The 20,302-nt window shown below is 41.1% G+C and overlaps 1 pseudogene; it reads right to left on the reverse strand.

Annotated features, from left to right (window-relative positions):
* Window positions 1-10,512: 10,512 nt before the first annotated feature.
* On the reverse strand, window positions 10,513-19,643 carry LOC149185154 (AUGMIN subunit 2 pseudogene; annotated as a pseudogene).
* Window positions 19,644-20,302: the final 659 nt, after the last annotated feature.

Here is a 20,302-nt window from a genome sequence, read left to right on the forward strand (position 1 = left end):
TGCCTCTTGATTTCATCGTTCTCCAGAACGGAGCGCCGATAAATTGGTCCATTGGGTAGCGGTGCACTTGGGGTCAGATCGATGGAGTGCTTGACTTGACAGTGCAGAGGAACCCCTGCCGGGGAGGTGAAGATGTCCTCGTACTCCTCCACAATCTTGTCCATCTGTAGTTGTCGTGCAGAGGGGCCCCGTTTGGAGGCCGCGGCCACTGTCTTCTTCTTTCCTTGAGGGCGTATCATCAGGAAAACAAATTTCCTGGTTTTGGAAATGATCTTACTGCATTGTTTTGCAGTAATCAAAGAGAGGGTGGCAGGTGGTGCTACCTCTGGTATCCTGAACGACTTATTTCCCAATGTAATAATAACAGCACGGGGCCTTGATTCATACACAGCATGTCGCTTCCACAAGTATGGTTGTCCTAGTAATACATCACAAACTTCAAGGGGAGCAATGTCACACAATACCTCATCCGTGAAGGGCTTGATGTTGTATGGAAGGCGACACTGCTGGCTCACGCGAAGATCTCGTCCTTGGTGAAGCCACCCAATGGTGTATGGTTGTGGATGTGCTGTGGTCGGTAAGCCCAACCGCTTCACGACCTCTGCCGAAATGAGGTTCTTTTGACTCCCGCTATCAACAATGAACTGTATCGGGGAGCCCTTTACCCACATCTGGGAGTGGAAGAGACGCTCCTCCTCCTCTGGATCTTCGGGTTCATTTTTCTGGATCTTTGCGGTAGCAACAGTGGCGCTGGGGTCCGCATCAATGATCTGCTTCCCTTTTTCATACCCCTTATCGGGTTCTGACTCAGAGTCGGAACATGCATCTGATTCTGAGACCTTCAGCTCAGCCACCAGTGACTGCTTGGCCCGACACTCACTTGTGTTGTGAGTGGAGCTCTTATGGAACTCGCACCATTTTCCAGTGTCCTTTCTCAGCTTCGCGGTGCTGTTCTTTGCTTGCAGCTTCGACTGGTTGTCTTGGGCTGTCCCGCCTTGGCTTTGTCCTTTGTTCTGTGGTTTAGGGGCACCTTTCCCCTGCTTTGGATTCGCAGATCCAAAGTCTCGCTTCCTTTGTTTAAACTTCTGCTCGACCTTGACGGCATATCGGTATGCTGCGACGAGCGAGAGGATGTTTAGGAATTGTATTTCTTCCTGGATGTACTTGTGCAGGCAGCCACGGTATTTGAGTATCAAATGTTGCTCTGAATCCTTGATACCCAACTTTGTGCGAAGGGTATGGAAAAGATTGGTGAAATCCGGCACGTCTTGGTCCCTTCCCTGCCGCAGCGTGGTCCACTTTATGTATTCATCCTCATAGCTCCCGACAGGGTAGTACTGCTCCTTGATGGCATCTCGGAACGAATCCCAGGTGGGTGCGGCTGAAAATAGTGAGCCAGTACTTTCATCCTTCTGCTCGCAGTAGGTTTCCCACCAGTCCTTGACGTGGGGGGCTGCTTTGAGGAGAGCAAAAACTATCTTTTCCCGACTCGAAAATTCATGAACAGAAAAATAACCCTCTAGCAGATTTAACCATTTTTCTACGGCATCTGCGTCTATCTGACCCTCGAATATGGGGATTTCAAAATTCACTTGTACCTTAAAGGGTGTGGCGTTTCCAGAGTAGCTGCTGGAAGCCGATGTGTTGCTTCTGGGTAGCCGCTGAAGGATCTGGGCAAAGCTGTCCATCATCGCGTTCCGTTGTCGTTCGAGGGCTTCTTCGAGCAAGATTTTGATGGGATCTCCTGCCCCCTCGTCTTTCTTCTCGTCCGCCATGGGAGGCCGTCGGGATTTGCGAGGCTGGTCTTGCAAAGGTTCAACCAATTCAAGCCCTAACTCTTTATATCCCGACCTTGTTGGGGACATGCAAAGAAAAACAGAGAAAAAGCAGACTGCTCTGATACCACTGATCCGGATTTAAACAGGAACGCAACAAATTACAGAGATAACCATATACACAAAGATGCAGCGGAAATAATACTTCATTTCATTAATGGAAAATACTGAAATATGCTTACAACCAGAAATGGAAATAAACTAGCTAGGGCGATGGTAGCTTATCTCTGAGAAGAGATGTGATGGCTACATGCCTCTGAACTGTGTTACAATGAGGCTCGAAGGCCTATTTATTGTTGAGAAACAATGGAAAACCCTTAACATTCCAAAACCTAACCCTAGGAGATGAAACGCCAAACTGTGGGCCCCGTTTGGGGGTAAGTTGGTACATCAACTTCCCGGGGTCGTAACTTTGGCATATGATCTCCGTTTGACGCGTACAATAGCTCATTATAAAGATCTATCCGAGCACTATCATTGTTGGAATGGGCAACATTGGTCCATTCCATGGACCAATGTTGCCCCCGGATTCCCCAAAAAACGTCGTTTAGGGCCTCAAAACGGCTCCGGAAGTTCAGGACCCGAAAAACTGCTAAAAATAGTAAGTTGTGCTACAATTAAGGAAACTGAAAATGCTGAGAAAGACAATGGTGGGGGTCCAGTTGGACTTGGCAGGTGGCCACCAATGTCCACCTGGATCACAATGCATGCCAAACATTCTAATACTTGACAAGTGCCAACTCGTGCCAAGTGCCAATGTGCATCAGGGAGTGTGATGCACGCTATGAAGTGGAAGAGAATATCGAAGAGTGCTAAGGTGTGCTAGAGAGTGCCAATGCATGCTGAGGAGTGTTAGGGAGTACTAGGACAACACAAGGGAGCAATAGGTCAAAATGCATGGAAGTGAATGAATATAAGGGTGCGTTGGGGAGTGTTAATGATTGCTAGCTGTCATGCCAAGGAGGGAGTGACAAGGTATGCTAAGCACGGGTAAGGCACGCCAAGTAGTATCAAGGAATGTAAAGAAGTGCTAGAGTGTGCTAGGTATTTTTGGGTTGTGCTAGCATGTTCCAAATAGTGCCAAGACATTCCAGGTGCTAAGACATGCTAAGATGTGCATGGTGCCATAGTATGCCAATATGCGTCAATGAGTTTCAAGGCAACAAAAGGAATAAACAAGATAAAATGCAAGGAAATGAAAACATAAAACGGTTAATAAGTGGGGACTCTATCTTTTTCAAAAGGGGAATGCTAGGCACACTTATAATATGTTCCAATATATGCCAAGTGCCAATGTGTGCCAAGTTCTAATGTTTTTCAATGCAATATTTTGCCAAGGTGTTCCAGGGCATGCCAACACATGATAGGGGAGTTCTATGCTATGCTAGGGCATGCCAACATGTGCTTTGGCATCCTACTCATGGCAAGATGTTCTAGGTACAAAGATGTTTCAAGACATGCAAGGTGACAAGGAATGTTAGTGTACTGTTCCAAATCATGTTAAGGTGTGCCATGAGTATTGAGGAGTGCTAGGTATCTCTCATTAATAGAACTGATATAGCTTGATTATGTATTAAATAATATAGTTCCTACACACACTAGTGGAACTTTATTTAAAGGAATTTTTTTAGATAATAAACCTAATAGAGATTAATCATGTGTTGACTCATAGGAAAACTATATTCTTATGACTTGAGGGAAATGATACACACTAATTAATTCTTAACAAATTGACTGACTATTATAACCACTATGACCTTGGACACATAATAAAAAAGACTCCACAACAATGGTCTTAAATCGTTATCTTTCGACACAAAATATAGTAACAAGTACATAGCTTCATAAAAATCTCATTGGAATGATCAATGATGATGAAAATTTTTTGACCGTCACCAAAAGTAACCAAAAAGAGCATTGGTGAGGGTCAAAAAAATATCATCACTAGAAGTGTCACCAAAAAGAGAATTAGTGATGGGCCTTTAACGACCCTCACCAAAAGTGTCACCAAGAGAAAATTAGTGATGGGACTTTAACGACCCTCACCAAAAGTGTCATTGAAATTGGATTTGGTGACAAACCTTAAAGGACCATCACTATATACACTTACAACAATGAGTTTTTAAAGACCGTCACCATATGCGACATTGGTGATGGACCTTAAAGGTCCATCACAGGAATGAAGCATCATAAAAAACTCATTGGAATGATCAATGATGACGAACATTTATTGACCGTCACCAAAAGTAACTAAAAAGATCATTGGTGACGGTCAATAAAATATCGTCGCTAGAAGTGTCACCAAAGAGGGAATTAGTGAAAGGCATTTAACGACCCTTACCAAAAGTGTCACCAAAGAGAGAATTAGTGACAAGCCTTTAACGACCCTCACCAAAAGTGTCATTGAAAATGGCTTTGGTGACAAACCTTAAAGGACCATCACTATATACACTTACAACAACGGTTTTTTAAAGACCATCACATTTGTCACATTGGTGACGGACCTTAAAGGTCCATCACAGGCATGACCCTCACCAATGACCTTTTTTCTTGTAGTGAAAGAAGGTCTAAGGTCTGGAAAAATTCAAACAACCATGAGGACTAATGAACACTGACCCTAGGGAGTAAAATAGGTTGATAACAACCCTCAAATTGTATTTTTATAACTAATAAAGGTGAACGTAATTGTTTTCAAGAGGTTTGTAAAGTGGAGACTAACAAAGAGTGAAAAAAAGCAATGGAGGAAGAAATGGAATTCATATTAGAAAACAAAACTTGGGAGTTACTGAAGCTTACAAAAGGAGGAAATGCCACAAAAAAAGGGTATACATGGTTAAACATGAGGGTGAATGGAAGAAGGAAAGATGCAAGGCAAGGTTGGTGGTGAAAGCATTTGTCCAAAATTTACCTATTGACCTTACTGAAATCTTTTTAAGTGTTGTTAAGACGTCATCCATAAGAGTTAATCTTGGTCTTATTGTTGCTTTAGATTTGGAATGAGAATAGGTAGGTGTAAACACAACCTTTTTTCATGAAGATTGAAGGAGGATAGGAGTAACCAAAAGGATTCAAATCAAAGGCTAAAGAGAACATAGTTTGCAAGTTGAAGAAGAGCCTCTATCGCTGAAATAGGCACCTCTCTAATGGTAGAAGACATTTGATTCATTTATGTTGGAGCATGGTTTTAAATGACTAGAGGCTAATCATTGTTTCTAATCAAGAAGTACGACCAAGAAAATTATATTATGCTATCTTTTTTTTGGTAAATAAGATAGATTATATTACTGAATAGAAGTTGTATTTAAAAAAGTTGGATTGTGCAAGAAAACCTCTCCAGCACAAGAGCCAACAGCACTGGCCATGCTGGCTACCGTTGGAAGTGATTTACAATGAAGCTTTGCAAAGAGAATTCTATGTTTTTTGAGAAAATTATAATTATGAGAACAGAGAAAACCACAAGTATCATTATTGAGACTGACTCAAAAAACCAGATGCTGATGGTGAACAGATAGTACCTGTTCCAAAATCCTTTATTTCCTTTGTCGAGCTTGTCACTACGAGCTCTGTGAACACCATGAGCTTGAGAGAGTGAAGGTTAAAAAAAGGAGTCCACCGTGAACATTAAGGATTTTCATTTTCAGGGTTATCATCTAGGCTAATAGGTAGCTCTTGGGTGCTACCTTCCTGCGGAGCAATGGCCATTGGATGACTAGAGGCGGCACCAGCATCTTCCTTTTTTATGTTGGCAGAGTCGTTACCTAGCAAGTGCATCCTTGTGGTAGCCCGTTTCTTCAGCACAATATAATTTGGAGAGTCTCTGGTGATGAAGCGTATATGGTGGATTGATTCCACATACACAATGAATTTTTTGTTTATTTTATCCTCCACCACCTTTGAAAGTTCAATCTGCTCCTACATTTTTAGGCCAAGGAGCATTTTCATCTACCACGAGAGGTCAATAGCTTCCGTGTATAGGTTTTTCCTAGCCCTGGAGAGAGAAGGGTCAGGGATCCACGCGAATTCCTCTGCTGCTTCTTTCTATAGTTTTTAACCCCATACAAAAATTACCTACATATGAATTCTAAAACACAGAAAAATAAACAATGCTAGAGCATAACACATAAAACACATATACATAGATATTTTCCCACTGGATCCCAAAATCGGGACTACCAACTTGATTTTTCATTATGTTCCTTTCAATGTTACAATACATACTTATACAGACCGAAGCATCGAATACCATGGACCGAAAACCATCGCGTCCAAAACCATGGACCAAAAACCATAGGTAGGTTCGCCCAACCAAATATGGGGTCCAAAAAAATTTTCCCTGGGCGCTACCCCGAACCCAATAGAGGGGGGCTACCCACCCCCCTCTGACCCCCTCACTACCCAATCGGCGCAACGAAGGCGGGGCTCCGCCCCCCCTCTAACTCCCCGGTTCACTACGCAGGTTAGTCGTGGAAAGAATATAACACAACCTAACATTCTCCCACTTGTTGTTTTATTTCTACAAGGGGCCACAGGAGAGTTTAGTCATTTTTCCAGCCCTGAAATGCCCATTGTTTCTCTACACCAGGAGAACTTCTCAGAGCTCACAGATTTTGTCAATGCATCTACAGTATTCTTCAAACTGTCCAACTTTACCAGCAACACCTTTTTGTCTTCTATCATATCTCTCACAAAGTGATACTGAACATCAATGTGCTTTGTCTTTGAATGATAAGCAGGGTTCTTTGCCAATAAAATTGCACTTTGGCTGTCACAGTCTATCCTTATAGCTCCTTGTACTAACCCCATACATTAACATAATCTCTGCAACCAAACTGCTTCCTTGCTTGCATGAGTGGCTGCCATGTATTCTGCCTCTGTAGTTGATAGTGCCACTACAGATTGTTTCTTACTCATCCAACTGACTGCACCTCCAAATAGGTTAAACACATACCCATTTGTAGATCTTCTCTGATCCAAATCTCCAACCCAGTCTGCATCAATAAATCCATGAATATCCAACACTCTGTCCAATCCTGGTCTTCCTTGGTAGCACAAACCATAATCACTAGTGACACGCAAATCCTTGAAAACCCGCTTCAATACTGTCCAATGCTCCTTCCCTGGTTTTGACATAAACCTGCTTAATACTCCCACTGCATGTGCAATGTCTAGTCTAGTACAGACCATTGTGTACATCAGGCTACCGACTACACTTGCATATGGAACACGGGACATATCCTCTTCCTCTTCTTGTGTCTTGGGACACTGTTCAACAGATAACTTTACACCTACAGGAATAGGAACCTTCACTGGTTTACTATCCTGCATATTAAACCTCTGTAGTATTGTCTCGACATACTTCCTCTGGTTTAACCAGAGCTTCCTCTTTGCCCGATCTCTTTTAATTTCCATGCCCAAAATATAGTTTGCAACACCAAGATCTTTCATGTAAAATTTGGAGGACAATTGGGTCTTCAAATCCTAGATAATTTCTTTGTCATTTCCAACCAGCAACATATCATCCACATATAAGACCAGATAAATAACATGGTCACCAATTAATTTAAAATACACACAGTGATCTGCTTTTCTTCTGGTGAAGCCAAATCCCTATATAAATGTATCAAATTTCTAATACCACATCCTTTGTGACTTTTTTAACCCATACAGAGACTTCTTTAACTTGCATACCAGTTCTTTCTTACCCTTCACCGCAAAGCCTTTAGGTTGCTTCATGTAGATCTCCTCTTTCAGATCCCCGTGAAGAAATGTTGTCTTCACATCCATTTGTTCTACCTCAAAATCAAAAGCAGCAACAACAGATAAAAGTAACCTAATAGAAGTTACCTTGGCAACAGGAGAAAAAATATCACCAAAATCAATTCCCGGCACCTGGGAATAACCTTTTTCTACCAACCGGGCTTTCTATTTCTCCACATTTCCTTTTGCATTTGTCTTCTTCTTGAACACCCATTTGTTGCCAATGGGTTTCCTTCCAGCCAGTAACTCCACCAAATCCCAAGCCTCATTTTTGTGCAAAGATGCCATTTCACCAACCATGGCCTCTTTCCAAAGTTTTCCATCCTCTCAATCTACTGCTTCCTTTATAGTTCTAGGATCATCATCAGTAATAGATAAAGCAAAATTTGAACAGAAAGAAGATGGACTATACCTTTCTGGTTGCCTTCTTTCTCAAATTGATCTTCTTACACTCGGAGTTTGTGGCTCTTCATCTTCTGATTCCTCCTGTGTTGTAGAGTCTGATTCTTCCTCCTTTAGCTCAAACTCTATCTTCTTAGGTTCCGTTGGTTGGACTTCATGTTTAATAACATCTTTCACCTCTCTGAACACCACATCTCGGTTGTACACAACCTTCCTTTTTATTGGGTTCCAAAGCTTATAACCCTTTAAACCATCCTTATATCCAATAAAGATGCACTTTTCAGATTTACTATCTAACTTGGTGCGTTTCTCCTTTGGAACATGTACATATGCATCACATCCAAATACCCTCAGATGTGAAAGAGAGGGTTTCTTACCAGTCCATACCTCTTGTGGAGTCTTATCCTCCAACGCTGATGAAGGTGATCTGTTGACCAGGTAACATGTTGTCTCCACCGCCTCTACCTAGAATTCCTGTCCTAACCCGGCACCATTGAGCATGCTTCTTACCCTTTCCATCAATGTCTTGTTCATTCTTTTTTCCACTCCATTTTGCGGAGGTGTATATGGAGTAGTATTCTGTCATGCTATACTACACTTCTTACAGAATTCTTCAAATTCCTTACTACAAAACTCTCCACCATTATCTGTCCTCAACACCTTTATCTTCTTCTCTTTCTGTTTTCCACCAGAGCCTTAAATTCTTTAAACCTGTCAAAGACTTCAAATTTCTTCTTAAGGAAATATATCCATGTATTCCTTGAGAAGTCATCTATAAATGATACATAGTACATAGACTTACCTAGTGATGGAACCTTCACGGGTCCAAACACATCACTGTGCACAAGCTCTAATATATGTTTCGCCCTCTTACCACCAGAGGGGAAACTCACCTGATTCTGCTTCCCATATACACAATTTTCATAGAAATCAAAATCCAGAGAGCTATTACTCATACCTTCTACCATACCTTTACCATGAAGTATTCGAAGGCCCTTCTCTCCAATATGTCCAAGCCTTTGATGCCACAGCATGGTCTTCTCTCCAGAGACCACTAGATTTTCTGCTCCAATTTCAAGAACCACAGAACTATTGCACCCATCAACAACAGTGCTACCTTGCAGCTTGTACAGAATTCCAATCTGAACTCCCCACATCAATACCAGTGCTCCTTGAACCATCTTGTAGGTATCCTTCTCAAACATTGTTTTTACACCTGCATCATCCAGCTTGCTTACAAAATTCAGATTTCTAGCCAATGCAGGAATATGTAGAACACCTGGAAGTGTTCTATCCCTTCCACCTTGCAACTTCAACTTTACTTTTCCGTGACCAAAAATTCTAGCCTTCCTATCATCCCCCAAGAAGACATCACCACCATTGTATTTCTCATACTTGCAAAAACACTTAAAATATGAGAATCTAGATTCCTTTATTAATCAAAAGCAATTACATATATACAAGAAGTGTTGTCTCAAGATAGGTAGGCTATCTTGGACACACAATATGTTGGTTGAGGAAATCTCTCAACCACACACCAAACTAGGAACAAGTAGATATAGCCAACTCCTATAGAATAGGAACTGACTCCTTACATAGAAAGAATCACAACTAGAGACAAGTAGGAATTAGATATTCCAACACTCCCCCTTAATGAGTACTTGTCTCTATATCAGTTTGCAAAGTCTACATCTAGTCCAATCTGGTAATCACAACTTGTACCTTGTTCATTCAATTGTAGGTGTCCATATAAAGGAACAACCATCTACCAGAATGCATGGGTTCTCAACCGCTGCAAATTCCAATCTACTAGGAAGTCCTTCACATACATGGTTCATCCACCTCTTAATGAACTTTCTTTGACTTGGTCCATTACACTATGAGATATGTTACATATCTCAATTCCCCCATTAATCGAAGCCTCAATTCTCTGATTACATATCAAGCTTAGATACGAATACACCTGCCAGCCTCATAGCTACCCAGTGGTTAATTCCACAACTTGATGTCACTAGGGAACACATAAAAAAGGGGTATGCATGCCTCTCCAGGTCTTACAGTCATATGCCCTTTTAGTATACTCCAAGTTTAAGAAGATACTAGGTACATAAAACATTTTAGGAACCACAACTGTCCAAAAAAAAAAATATGAAATGTAGATTTGCTATGATTACAATGTGTGACTCACACTTTATCACAATCATGAGCTTATTCTACAAACTCCGACAAACTACTCACGCAAATTTGAGTATCCATCATCCTTTAATAGCTTATGCTAGATATACCAAACCATTCATATGCTAGACTGCTTTTTCGTTTGAATATTTCCATCATGGACTTGCCACTTTTGAGTCTTGGATATAATGGTCTTGGATCTCTATGCTTTACCTGTCATCAGTTAGAGTAGCGAATTCTAACAACATGACTGCATATTGATGTCGCTAATCTCAATATGTATACAAACTTCCAAGAAATATTCTCCTTCAAAATAATATGGAACAAAAGCACAAGCCATGATCTAAAATTCACTGTGTATTAATACAAAATCAACAACACATAATATGAGTGAGTGAAAAAATGGCTTTCCTAATTTTTCCCGCAGAAGTATCCCGTGGCCAGAAAAATCTGATTTTGGTTCATCCATATTGTAATTTGCATTCTTGGTAGGAGGGGTTTCCCATTCTGAATCCCCTTGATCTGATGTCCATGATGGATCTTTTGATGGTGTAACTAGAGATGATGAACCAACACGTAGCCTGTGAAGTTCAACAATTGATTCTCTCATTGCAGATATGGCTTCAAAGTAACGTATGCAAGATGCCAAGGCAACTAGAATTGGTCATAGCATTTCTCCCCAAATAGATGGTGGATCCTTAAAACTCTGACTCCATTGCAAATCTTTAATTGTTGTAGTTAAGGCTTCATAATCACTCACTGCTTTAAGCAACAACTCTAAAAATTGACGTTGAAACTCTGCTTCAACTAGAAGGCAATCAAGTGAATAGGGCTGCTGAAGACATGCTATGATTCGATCCTTATTTTGAATGACATATTTCAATATAGAAGTGGTCTTAGCAAGATTTTGACATCTTTTTCATTTCATTCACATGGGTGAGATGTGCCACACTGTTATCATCTTGTCGACCTTGCAGTTCTACTTGCAAATTCACCAAATTACGTTGCACAGATGTAAGGTCTCTCAAAACTCTTATCAAAGTATAACTTTTGTCAGTAAGACCTGTCACATTACCCAAATTTTGTACACCTTCCTGTGGAATAGAGAAGCCAAGATCGGAAGCAATGGAGAGGGCATCTGCCATGCCTCCCAGATGCCGCAACGGTTTCTTCCCCACCCATGTTGTGTCTCTTCCTCAAATTCTAATGTGAATACAAAGGATTTGTTTATACAATAGCCTTCAGAGGGAATGTCGCTCTCTCGAAACAAATTTACAAACTAGCTATTTCTCTCAGCCCAGGAGGGGCCAAACCCTCCGAGCTCTGATACCAAGATAAAAATGGCAATGTTGGTATTAATGAAAATAAAACCCATTGGTTAGCTCTACGAAAGAGAGTTTGAACTAGGAGAGTCTAGCTCTGCAGAACGCTCTTCATTGTTCATCAACATTACACATTAAATAGAATACATGGTTTTAGGGAAGTTAGAACAACATCCTAAGAAATAGAAACTAATTCCTATCCTGAGGCTACGTGAACCAACTCTACCTATTCTAGAATATCCTCCATTATCTTCAACACTCCCCCTTAATGGAGAATGGGTTCACATATATGCCTAACATCTCCCTAAACATTTGAAATTTTACTTTTCCAAGGGGCTTAGTGAAAATGTCTGCAACATTATCACATGTATTACAATATTCCAGATGAATTTCTTTAGATTGCACTTTCTCCCTAACAAAATGGAATTGAGTATCAATATGTTTAGTGTTTTTGTGAAACACTGGATTGTTGGCCAGCTTGATTGAAAATTGATTGTTGCATTTGATTATTGTTGCGGCTGTCTGTTCTTCCCCCAACATCCCAGAGAAGTCTCTGCAACCAAACCGCCTTGCATGTTGCTGCACACATGGCTTGATACTCTGCTTTTGTTGAGGACAAGGAGACTGTGTTTTGTTTCTTGCTTCTCCAAGTGATCAACTTGGATCCAAGACTGAATGCATAACCTATTATAGATCTGCAATCATCTACATTTCCTGCCCAATCTGAATCTGCAAATCCTTCCAATCTAACATCAAAAGAGTCAGTGTAAATAATTCCATAATCTACAGTACCTTATAGATACCTCAAAACATTCTTTGTTGCATTCCAGTGGCTTTCAAGTGGCTTAGACATAAATTGGCTTAACACACTGACTGCATAAGCCAAATCAGGTCTAGTGGTGGTTAGGTAGATCAGACTCCCAACCAGCTGTTTGTAAAGTGTTGCATCCGCTACTTTTGAGCCATCCTCGCACTGCAATTTGATATTCTGTTGCAATGGTACCGGTGCAGACTTACACTGATCCATTCTAAACTTATCTAATAGGCCTTTGACATACTTTTCTTGAGACAGAAATGTTTGACCTGAATCTCTCCAGATCTCAAGACCTAAACAGTATCTGAGTTCACTGAGGTGCTTCATCTCAAACATCTCATATGTGATAAAGGAAAGTGTTCCCTCTGCGGACAGAGGCAACCCCTCTAGCCCTAGAGTGGGTCTAGTCACAGCAAAGACAAAACGACAATTGATTCCATTAAATAGTCATCGTTGGAGGCCTACCTCAAATCGGTGGTTGATGAAGTTTTCGTTGCGCTGCTCTAGCTTCCATTTCTTTCTCCTTAATGAGCAATCAACCTAAAACACCACAAGAAAACAACAGAGCACATAACCAAGAACAATAATGATCTATTTACTTGTAAAGTCAAGGAGTCACAAGTTATCAAGTAAATTATACACAAGATATAGGAAATCGTCACTTCTTGTATTAAAAATGAAACAAGAGAAAACTTACAACCATGCCTTGACGTTGCAAGTCTTCTCAGAGGGTCCAGTCAGTATGTTCCTTCAAGCATTCACTCTTAAGAATGGGTCTCCCAATAGGACAATAGCTCTCTCTCTCTCTATGAAGCCCTCATGCAAAGCTAAGATACTCCACAACCTCTTATCAAACTATTAGCACTTACACACTTGTCACACTCACACCAAAGCTATCTATTTTGCTTCAAACCAAACTCAAAAAACTAGCAAACAGTCATTCCAATACTAAAGAACTAGTAGATCATAGCAATGGTGAGTGATTTTATAGGAGAAGGATTCTCCATGGAATGAGGGAGAGGGAGCTTATCCTTAAGGGAGGTTGCATAAGAGGTGGAACCACCATCCTAGAGGAGAAAAAGCGACCCAAACTAACCCAACAACCAGCTCTAGAAACACCCAAAAGGCCGATTGTTTGAACAAATTCGCTAAATCTGGGTTGTCGCAAGTCATGAACTAAGGATTAGCAATGACATCGCAAGGAGGCAATGCATTCAGATGAATTGTCATGGTAAATAGATGGGAGCTTCGCACCAAGCCCTCAAATGGCACCATCGCGGGAAACACATGTACACCTGCGACAGTGTCGCGACAAGACTGTTCATGACAAGGGATCGCTGCACCTTTTAATGTCTTAGTAGCAACAATGCAGAAACTTAGGAAAAAGGGTCAGTTCTTCAGCATCAGAGAGCATTGTTTAATCTTTTTGCACAAGTGAGAGGATATGGACATTTTTATTTGATACATGACATAGTAGAGGGACTGAGATAAAGACAGTGACAAATTACTGTGTAAAATGGGAGTGAAGTGAAAGGATGCACCTGAGTCAATCAACCATGCCTCATGATCTACATGTGTACTTGAAGAAGCCAAGTACACATCCCCACCTTCATCTGAGGTGGTTTTTGCCTCAATAGAAGGAGCATCATCAGATCCCTTTCCTTTATCAGTGGCTTTATATTTATAGTCCCTTTTGTAGTGCCCTTCCTTTCCGCATTTCCAGCACACCACTTTTACAGGTTTTCCTGGAGATTTAGATCTCCCTCTAGATTTAGATCTCCCACTCGATGATTTTTTTTTTTTTCTGTTATGGGAACGTCGTCGTACAGGCAAGGCATCACCATTCTGGCTCTCCATATTTTTTCGTCTCACCTCCTCTGTTAGCAAAGCTGAGACTATTTCATCAAACTGCAAGGCAGTTGCATTGCTACCTATTGCAATAACCAAACTATCCTACGAATCTGGTAGGGAACACAACAAACTAATGCACTTATCTTCATCTGAAATTTTGATATCAACAGACGATAACTGACTTACCACAGTATTAAAAGCATTCAAATGCTCTATCACCGCATCTCCATCTTTCATCCTCAAGTTATACATGTTTTTCCGTAGGAACAGTTTATTCACTAGAGACTTAGATTGGTACAAAGTCCCTAACTTGTCCCACAAAGCCTTTGCCATAGCTTCCCCTGATACATTCAGCAATACTGAATCTGAGACACACAATCGTATTGTGCTCTTTGCCTTCTGATCCAACTTCTTCCATTCTTCATCAGATACTCCCGTTGGTTTAATACCCGGATCTACAACGATCCACTGATCTTTATCCACCAACAGATCCTCCATCTTCAATTTTCACAACTCAAAACTCTGACCATTAAATTTCTCGATCTCTATCTTTCCACTACTCACCATCTTCTTTCACCACAAGAATCGATCTCGCAGATCTCCCACTGAACAGTGTCTACCATAGGCCAGAGCGAAAGCCCTCAGCAAAAAATGCGTCCCCTTGAAGCTAAAACAACTCTAATACCAAATGTAGGTTCTAACCCCGTACATAAATTACCTGCATACGAATTCTAAAACACAAAATAAACAATGCGAGAGCATAACACATAAAACACATATACATAGATTTTTTCCCACTGGATCCCAAAACCAGGACTACCAGCTTGATTTTTCATTATGTTCCTTTCAATGTTACAATACATATTTATACTTGCTAAAGCATCCAATATCATGGACCAAAAACCATTGCGTCCAAAACCATGGACCAAAAACCATAGGTAGGTTCGCCCAACCTAATATAGGGTCCAAAAAAAATTTCCCAGGGCGCTACCCCAGACCCCTTAGAGGGGGGCTACCTGCCCCCCTCAAAACCCCCTATGACCCCCACACTACGCAATAGGCGCAATGAAGGGGGGGCTTTGCCACCCCTCTAACCCCACGATTCACAACGTAGGTTAGTCATGGAAAGAATATAACACAACCCAACACTTTCGAGGAAACCCCTCGTCTGAGAGCTCTTGCCCAGGCTTCCAGGTTAGCAATTCTCTCCTGTGTCTTTGGGTTCACGACTATGGAGTAATTCAAGGCAGCTCTCATGGTAGAGGACTTGACTCTTGTGATGGGTGGAAAGCCTAGGTCATTCCAATGGGAGGAGTCACGGCTGCGACCGCGACCTCGATTGGGAGCTAGGCTCGAACAACACTTGGGTTCCATGAGACCGGGAAGGGAGGTCAGCAGGCTTACAGTGGAAGAGAAACAAGAATAAGAAAGGGCAAGAGCAGGAAAGGTGACAAGGTGGAGAAGGTGAGAGGGGGTATTCATAGGGGCGATAGAGCCTCGGGGGGCAGGGTGATTAGGGACAAGGAATGAAGGCGGATTGTGTGAGGTACCAAAGGTGGGTGAGGGAGATGGTACCGAGCGAGGTTGATATGAATGATGGATGGTGGCCCACAGGGGGTACAGAGCAACGGATAGATCCTTTGGCATAATTTTCATAGAGATTTAGGCATGGGGTAGGTTTCCCTTAGTGCTACTTCCATTCAAACGACTGATTTCATCATTGATGAGACTAGCGATCTCTAAACTGTTAATGCCTATTATTTTGGTTGTACTTTGAATTTATAGTTTCACATATCTGACATAGTTTTCCTTGCTCCAGGTCATTCTAGTCCCTCGAATGCATAAAATACTTGCCCGCCATGCCTTCGTTTCCCAACCTGTCTACCAAATCATTCCCGTCAAGTCTAACAGCTTGGAAGTGAAGCCCATTTGTACTCTTGATATTATTTTTTATTATTTGGAGGATTTTGTTTAACCGCCATTTGTCTGACACCTTGGCAACATATAAGCCCTACTATAGTTTTTGGCTAGCCTAAGTTGCCAGGGTCGAGTCGCCTTCTATAATCAGGGTCCCAAATTATGGAGTTTAGTAATGGCTAGCCCATGCTCTAGAGCTTGTAGTTCAATAGCGTTGTTGGTATAGATTCCAAGGTTGCCCTCATATATCCAAAGTATTTCCTCTTATGAGTTCCTAAAGACCCCCCCTCCCCCCGAAGCCAGCTCTGCCTAAGTTTCCTTTCACTGCCCTGTCGTAGTTGAGTTTGATAGTGCTTGTCTCTAGGGGAGACCAATGGACAACAATTCCCCAATTTCTTGAAATGGTTGAGGCATTGGAGAAGTGGGTGAGATGAAGATCTAGGAGGGTGAGAATGCTCATATACGAACTACTTGGAGGGTCGTTGGGGCAATGGAGAGTGGAAGAAGCCATTGTTTCCCATATTGTTTGCTTGATGATGGAAAGAACAACTTCTTGTTGTTGGTATAATCCTTTGAAAATTCTAGCATTCATTTCCTTCCACAACGCCCAACAGATGATTCCTGGTATAAGGTTCCAAGCCCTTTTCACCAAAGAATTGGGGGAAATGGAGGATCTCCAATTTTCAATGGTATTGAGAATTGAGGAGGTGTTCCGATCCGAAGCCTTGAAAACCAGATACACCCAATTCCATAGCTTGTTCACGTAAGGGCACTCATTCATTAAATGATTTGTTGTTTCTTCCTTTAGCTCACATAGATTGCATCTATAGGGGACAATGAATCCTTTTTTCCTTAGATTTTCCTAGGTAAGATTTTTTTTGTGCATAATGAGCCATAAAAAAGGGTGATTTTTGGCCAATGTTTCCTTTCCCATAGATATTTCCATTTTTTTCTTCGATTGATGTTGGTCATGGAGCGTGATGTAGCTGTAAGCTTCCTTTTTGTTAAAGTGCCCAAATGGATTCTTCCCCACCTAATCTTGTCCTCAGAGGTTTCGAATTGAATTTATATTTTTTGGAGCTTGCTCGAGAGATCCTGCCACACCAGAGGGTTATTTGGGGTTTCCCAATCTTTTTCATCTAACCATTCCCTGCACTTATTACTACCATTGCTAGGTTTCCAGTATTGATTGACCTTGAATTAGGGGAATTTTGAGGTCTAAAATGGGCCTCCTAAGGAAAATGTACAACCAAAATAAACTTTATAAGAACAAATAAGGTTCAAGATGATGATGTCAACCATGGGGGATGATTCACCATTTTTGGAGTAAAAAAGTAAAAAGATTAAAAAATATTAAAATAATAAAACTACTTTTTCAACTTGAAATTTTCATCTTATCTCCCTAAGGGTTTACTCAAATTTCGAGCGGTATTACTCATTGGATTCAAAATTTAATTCCTCATCCAAGGAATACCCATTTTGCATACTTTCGATGGACCCTGCTGCACAAAAAATGAGAAATACATGAAAAAGCATGATTGCAATCACATTTTTCATATATTTCTCATTTTTCATGTAGCGAGGTCTATCGAAAGTATCCAACATGGGTACTCATTGGATGAGGAATTAAATTATGGATCCAATGAGCGTTGCCACTCGAAATTTGAGTAAACCCATAGGGAGATAAGTTGAAAATACGAGTTAAAAAATAGTTTTTTCTTTTTTCCCTTTAAAATTTGATGACATAATCTCATTTTATTTGATCATTTCCATTATTATTTATAACTCCCTTAGGAGGCCCATTTTAGACCTCAAAATTCCCCTAATGGTTTTTCCCTTGTTTTGCATGCCAATCCTAATCTTTCTGAATTGATCCTTTGCAAGGTATGGCCTTTGTTGCCAAGCATGTTCCCAAAAGAGGGATCTGTCCCCATTTCCTAGCTCCCAGAAATTGTGATTTTGGATGATTTCTCTATTGTCCCATGCCTGGGTCCATACGACAGAGTCCTTTATGGTCCTATTGAACCTGATGAGATGTTCCTGCGAGTGGGTAGAAACATATTTCGCTTTCCAGATGATGCCCCAGGGGGAGTTTGGGTTTACAATCCAACGCCACAACATTTTGGCTCCCAGGGATTTTCCAAAGAGCTCAGGATCCCTAAGGCCAAGACTGCCTGCTTTTTTGGGTTTACACACTTTATCCCATGCCACCACCGCCCACTTTTGTTTCTTTTATGAGCCTCTCCATAGGAATTTCCTCTGGATATTTCTGAGAGTATTGGAGATGGATTTGGGGGCTGCCAAGGCCGAGTACAAATAATGTGGAATTTCCTGTAACACAGATTTGACTAAAACCAAGCAACCAGCCAGATTTAGAGATCTGAATGTCCAGTTGGCAAGCCTTTTTTCCATTTTGGTGATAAGAGCTTCCCATGTAGAACGAGGCAGGGGCTTGTCAGTGAGAGGGACACCAAGGTATCTTGAGGGGAGGTTGCTTCTTTTAAATTCCATTATTCTGGCTATATTTCTTTGGATAGCTAGAGGGGTGTTAAAGAAGAACAATTTGGACTTTTCTTGGTTTATTGAGGTTCCAGAGGTAGCAGAGAAACCAGAGAGAATGGATTTGAAGCATAAGGCTTCTTTAATTGTGGGGAGGCCCATTACCAAGGTATCATCCACAAATTGCTGATGAGTGGAGGGAGGGGGACATGTATAAAGGTTGAGGCCAGAAAGGGCATTGGAGGAAGAGGTCGCGGCAATAGATCTGTTGAGCCCATCTTCCATTATGAAAAAAATAAAGGGATAAATAGGATCCCCCTAACAGATACCTCTAGAAGCGATGAAGGGTTGAGAATGGGAATCATTCAGAATAATTAAGAAAAAGGCCGCTAAGACCATCACCATAATCCATTTTATGCAATCTTTGTCAAACCCATAAGCTACTAGAAACTCTTTCATGTAAACCCAATTGATTTTATCGAAAGCTTTATACATGTCTAATTGCATCATCATTCTAGGGTTCCTTTGAACTTTGAGAGAGTGGATTAGTTCGTGGGAAAGGATGATGCTATCCATTATTTGCCTCCCTTCCACATAACTCTTCTAGTGTTGGGAGATCAAGAGAGGCAGGATAGTTTTTAATCTGTCAGCCAAAACTTTACAGATGATCTTGTAAATGACGTTGCAGAGGGCTATAGGATGAAATTTGTCCGGGGAGTCAACACAATCACCCTTGGGGATTAAGGTGAGAAAGGTGGCATTAATAGCTTTTAGGATTGATTTTTGGAATTTGGATTCCTCCACTAGGGCATGGACCTCATTTTTTAACATGGGCTAGCATGCTTTGTAGAAGTCTATGGTGAACCCATCCGGACCAAGCACTTTACCAGTGGGCATAGTCATGACAAATTCCTCCATCTCTTCCAGTGAGACTTTCCTCAAAATAATTTTATTGTGGTCCTCAGTGAGGATCTCTGGGATGTTGTTAGTTATACTTTGAATCTCCCTTGCCCGATCAATACTAGGCTCTGAGAGGAGAGTGTTGAAGTACTGATTTAGTTCATCTGCCATGTCCTAATGAGATTGGATAAGGTTTCATTCTTTGTTCTTTAGGGCCAATACTCTATTGTGTCTTCCATGTTGTATCATCAATCGATGGAAGAAAGCAGAGTTCCTTTCCCCACACTTCAGCCAGTTGATTCGAGATTTTTGATGCCAGAGTTTCTCTTCTTAAGAGACCCTTTCCTCCAAACTTTTTTGAAGATTTATCTCTTCTTGTTTCCTTTGTTTTGTGATGCCCTCATTGATTATTTGTTGCTAGAGGATTTCCATTTTAAGTTCTAGGTTACTTTTGTCAGTGAAGATGTTGCCAAAAGTTTCCTTGTTCTATTGTTTGATCTCATTTTTTATGTATTTCAATTTCTACTTAATTTTATACATCTTATTTTTGGTTATTGGTATCGGTTTTGTCCACCATTCTTTCATTTTTTCCATGAAATCTGGGTGCTCCAGCCAAAAGGATTCGATTTTTAATGGCATATTCTTTGGGCCTGGGGAGATGTGTATCTTTAGGGATATCGGCCAATGCTCAGATCCTGATTGTGGGAGAATTCTTACTTCCATTTCCCAAGAGGTGAGATAGATCTCTTCTGAGAGGAGGAACTGATCAAGCCTAGAAGTTATTTGTCTTTCTCCCCCTTGTCTATTATTCCATGTGAAAGTGCCATTAT

This window comes from Pinus tabuliformis, chromosome 3_2, assembly GCF_031772625.1.
Source record: "Pinus tabuliformis cultivar Carrire ecotype Pingquan chromosome 3_2, CPIR1, whole genome shotgun sequence".
NCBI classification, from domain to species: Eukaryota; Viridiplantae; Streptophyta; class Pinopsida; order Pinales; family Pinaceae; genus Pinus; species Pinus tabuliformis.